This window comes from Crocuta crocuta, unplaced genomic scaffold (genome assembly GCF_008692635.1).
Source record: "Crocuta crocuta isolate KB4526 unplaced genomic scaffold, BGI_CrCroc_1.0 scaffold131, whole genome shotgun sequence".
Taxonomy (NCBI): domain Eukaryota; kingdom Metazoa; phylum Chordata; class Mammalia; order Carnivora; family Hyaenidae; genus Crocuta; species Crocuta crocuta.
The window spans coordinates 2,071,859-2,077,214 of NW_027528977.1; the positions used below are offsets into that span (position 1 = coordinate 2,071,859).

Consider the following 5,356-nt stretch of genomic DNA (forward strand, 5'->3'; position numbering starts at 1 on the left):
CCAATTCCCTATGCAGGTAAGTTGAATTCAAATAGGAAGTACTGGTATCACTGTGTGGTAAAAACAAAATTATAGTTCATTGCCATTGTGGTGGCTTGGGTTTCAGGAGCAAGGATTTAAAGGGAAAGGCATGGCAGAGAATGGGCCATGATAAAGTATATAAAATTATTTGTGTCTTTGGTTTAGTGTTTAGCTGTGCACCCAAGGAGCAAAACTCCAGAATGCCTAGCAGAGAATAGCCACAGGGAGTCAGGAGAGATTTGAGTAAATACCTAGATCAATAAAACTATCTGAGGCCAATCTCAGAAATACCATGGTGAGCAACCAGGTCTTTGAGTTAAGAAACCAGAAAGGCCCCGGTCTAGAAATATGTACTACATCCTAGAATTAAGAAACATCCTCTAAGAGTAAATGATACACTTAGGAGAATTAGAAGACAAGATAATCCACATCTTTGCAGTGTAACATCTTCAATATATGAGATATAAAATTACTAATAATATGCATAACCAGCAACAAGTCATAAATAATAAATACAGTAATCTATTGTAAAAGCAGGCCCATAGATGATACATATATTGTAATTAGTAATGACTTTAACATATTCTTAATTCCTATGTTATAGAAAAGACAGAAAAAGAAAAACAGTGTGAACAAAGGTGTAGGGAATATTGATAAAATGTTTATATAAAGAAAAATCAAGTGGATCTCATAGAGGTGATTAAAAGCAGACCAACACAGGATAGGCTATATATTGAACTCAGAAATAAATTATTAGAAATGATATGTAAACTGAAACAAAAAACAAAGAAGGAAAACATAACTAAATAAAACAAAGCATAAAGTACATATGGAAATTTGTCAAAAAAAAAAAGGTCCCAGTATGAGAATACAGAGAATTGGGATAGAAACAATACTTGAAAAAATAATGGCTAATAATTTCCCTTATCATTTGGAAGATATTGCCAGTGAATTGATGCAGGATAAATACAAGGAGAAATATACCTAGGTGTATTATAATCAAATTGTTGAAAACTAAAGACCAAATGGTAATATTCAAAACAGCTAGAAAGAGAAAACTCTGTATGACATTTAATAGGAAAAATATATAACTGATAGCTAAGATGATAATAAAAAGTAGAAGTTAGGAAAAAATAGAAATAGACCTAAACGAAATCTAATTAATACAGGAGCCTGGCAAATATAGTTTTCTGGATGGCTGCCCTCTTGTCCCTCATCCCTTATGTAGCCGGTCAAGGAAAATTCAGGAAATGTATGAGAGAACAAAAATTATATCTGTACTGTGGAAAATAAGAATATTGGCATATATCCTTAGGGAAATATTCAACATTAGATTTTGGTGATACATTTCAGTGGTGTTTTCAAGGAATCAGTTGGAAATGCAAATTTAGAGAGGAAATTCCTAGAATTCACACACAATATATAATGTCTTCTAAGAATAACATAACAAAAGAAGTCTCTCAGATGAAATACTCAAGAACTCCAATGTTAAAATTAAGAAAAGTTTTAAAATTTACAAAAGTATTTTTGACTGATAGACATTAAATTTGATATTCTAATTTATAATAGATGTTCTAGAATCGAGGAATATGTATTCCTTGATTAAAGTATAGCATCAGAAACTGTATACCTTGATGCTGTCATATTTCCCTAAACTATTACCCCCATTCTGCCCATGATTAATTTTACTGAACTGTATAAATTTGAAAAAGCAAATCTAAGTAAGCTCTTATAAAAAAGTCATCTATATCATATACAGTTTTATTGATAATATTGTTTTCTAAATCACCCACCATTCTATTTCATCAGCTCTCTTAGGATATATTTCCCTTGGGATCAATACAGAACTGTGTTTTCCTTTATAATTTGTTGGCTTAATTCTTACAAACTCTGGATCAAGTGATCATGTTTCCTCATCATTTTTTTTCTACTAAAAAAAATTTTAATGTTTATTTTTGAGAGAGAGAGAGAGACAAAGCATGAGTGGGGCAGGGGCAGAGAAAGAGGGAGACATAGAATCCAAAGCAGGCTCCAGGCTCTGAACTGTCAGCCCAGAGCCTGAGGCGGGGCTTGAACCCACAAACAGTGTGATCATGGCCTGAGCCGAAGTCGAACGCTCAACCGTTTGTCACCCAGGCACCCCATTTCCTCATTTTTTTTTTTTTAGAGGTAAATGTGTTGCCTATGTCTTGCATCAGGCTGAACTTCTCAGCATATATTCTATGCATTAAATTCAGAGTTAATTTGCACCTTAGTTTTTTACTGCCTCCTATGAATATATTCGTGTCCTCTACAAATATATGTTAAAGCTCTAAACTTCAGTACCTCAGAATGTGACTTTATCTGGATATAGGGTTATTGCATGTGTAATTAGTTCAGATGAAGTCACACTAAAGTAGTGTAGGCCCATAATCCAATATGACGAGTGCTTTTTTAGAAAGAGGGAAGTGTAGATGCAGATACATAGGAAGTGTGCCACATACAATGGAGGCAGAGATTGGCATGATGCAGCTGTAAGCTGAGGAATGCCAAGAATTGATAGCTGCCCCAGGAACTCGGAAAAGGCACAAAGGGATTTTATACCTACAGGGAGCATGTGCCTGTTGATATGTGGACTTCAGAACTGTGACAGCATAAATTTCTGTTGTTTTAAGTTACCCACTTTGTGGTACTTGTTATCATAGCCCTAGGAAACTAATAAGCTGCCTTTATACTCAATTCCTTCACTTATTTCTATTTTGTTTTTTCATTATACTACATATATATATATATTTTTTCAAAGTGTTTATTTTGAAAGAGAGAGAAAAAGAGAGAGAGAGAGAGGCAGGGACAAGGAGATAGAGAACGCAAGCAGGCTCTCCTAGTCAGCATGCAGAGCCTGATGTGGGGCTCAAACTCACGAAACTATGAGATCGTGACATTAGCCAAAATCAAAAGTCCCACACTTAACCAACTGGGTCACCCAGCCACCGAAATTTTTAAAAATTTGAGTATATTTGATACAATGTTACATTAGTTTCAGGTGTACAACTTAGTGACTTGACAAGTTCATATCTTATGTTCATCCCCACTCCCTGTCGCTACCATCTATTACAGTGTCATTACTGTATTCCTTATACTGTGCCTTTTATTCCCCTGACATATTAATTTCAGAACTGGAAACTTGTATCTCCCTGTTCCCTTCATCCATTTTATACAATATGTATTTTTTTATCCCTTGGAGGCTAATCCAATTTATTACTTAGAGAAAACAAGCACCTGCTCAACCTCATTTATTACCTTCATGCAGTCTGCTCTTTCATTGTTAAAGGGGGGGATGGCAGATTGTGATTCCCAGGCATCCTGCAATGTAGGCCGGTCGCCTTAGGCGAAAGCTTTACCAGCTCAAAACTTCATTTACATTAACAGTGAGGATTCAGGCATCATCCCGAATCATTAGTTTCCTTACTGGTAAGTTTAAGGCATACAATATGCATTTTAATATGACTTCTTGAATCCCTCTTTTTTATGAAAAGAAGCACAATTCCTTTCTATCCATTCAACATCCATCCTATAATATAAAAATTTAAGATGCAATCCAAGCCTCGATATAACTATCTTATGAATGTCTTAAGATTCCATGCCTGTGAAAGTTCATGAAACACACACAATAATAGACACCCACATTGTAATTTACATAGAACAAACAATGCCTCTATAAGAATTTAGAGCTGGGATTAATCAATAGAGGGCAAAGTAAATAATAAACATGCAAAGTGTCAATAAATCAGGACCTAAGCTGAAGCTTAAGTAAGGGGTAGAAAGGATTTCAGCTGTTGAAGAAGAGAGGATAGTATTTCAGGAAGGAAGCAAGTTGAGCAATGCTTGGATGATAGTTAAGGGCATGGTGCAAATAAATAATGATACCAACTCTAGAGAAAGTTCTGTGGTTGGGATTAGTGGAAAATAGGCTTGTCTAAGTGGGAGGTAGAAAAATTGCAGGAAATCTGGAGGAAAAAATAAAAACAGGAGACATTAAATCTGTTTAGGAAGGAATTGGGAGTTGTTGTAGAGTTTTTGAACACTAACGTAATGAAAGGACCTAAGGGAGATTAATCCAGAGATAGAGTGGAAGATAAATTAAAAGCAGAGAAAGAAAAAAGAGTCAAGAGAAAAGAGCCTGAGAACTCTTTTAGAAAACTGATGAAAGAATCCAGACCTTTGTGTTAGGGGCCTAAATAAATGCTACTGACTAAGAGGATCTCCTGTTTTCTGAGTTTTTCTTCAAATTCTGATTTCTCTATAGCTATTTAATTTCTCTTTTTCATCTTGATTGGATTTCAGCCATTGGCATTTATCTCAGGGATCTTTTCACTGATAATGAAAGATTTTTGTCTAACCTTGAAAGACCTTGAATAAACTTTGATTTTTAAAAGCACTTAACATGTATAGCATATGAGTGTATTTATAATGTTCACTACTAAACCCAATACTGAGAGAATGCCAAGTCTGAAATGTTCAGCTATGCTATCTTTAATTTCCAAGCTGTGTTAATTTTGCTGCCTGTAGAACCTTCATTTCCACCTCATTATTGTCTCTTTTCTTGAGACTGCTTTAGCTGACACATGTGTCTAATATAGGTGGATGCTTTTCCTTTGAATTTTACCTTCCTCATCCTTTTAGAAAATGGAGCCTCTTTATTTACATATTTCAAGGGTACTTTTTATGTCATAATTGATTTTGAGGAGTCTGGCCTGATACTTCTGTTTAGATAGAAATTTATGGAAGTAATTTGAGACATCCTTCCAATTGCAGTATCATCAGTATTATATGACCTGTTTTTGAGTAGCAACACTAAAAAATCCATTATATGCATTTAAAAAAATTGTTGTTTGTGGATATTTTCATTTTTTTGAAAGTAAAACATACTTTTTGCCATAAAACATATATTTCTAATGGGCAATCCCTTAAGCTTTTTATCCAAATTTAGACCCAGGAAAAGAAACAAGTAGAGTTGAAAGGAATGACATTGAATATCCCAAGTATGTTCATTTGAGACCCACTCATGTTCACAGAATGAAAAACAAACTGATAAGTATTCAGGAAAATAGCATGATTGAAGATTGTTCAAAACATGTTCTACAACTAAAAACGTTTTGGAACTAGTGTGTTTTAGTATATAAAATTCTGATAATTCTTTGAATCAGAGTCAACTGGGCATCATTTCTTTTAAAATCTCTACCTGCTGCTGAAAAACCAGCCTAAATACTTAGATGGCAACCTGTATTGCATTTAGAAACTTAAATTCTTAGATGAGTAATTTTGCACTGGGGTGCCTGAAAGCCTCAGTAGGTTA

At 34.5% G+C, this 5,356-nt stretch overlaps 1 non-coding gene across 1 annotated transcript; it reads right to left on the reverse strand.

The window, feature by feature from the left end:
* Window positions 1-3,337: 3,337 nt before the first annotated feature.
* LOC144226033 (U12 minor spliceosomal RNA) lies at window positions 3,338-3,486 on the reverse strand. Its single transcript, XR_013333501.1, has one exon. It is a non-coding gene; the product is annotated as a U12 minor spliceosomal RNA (small nuclear RNA).
* Window positions 3,487-5,356: the final 1,870 nt, after the last annotated feature.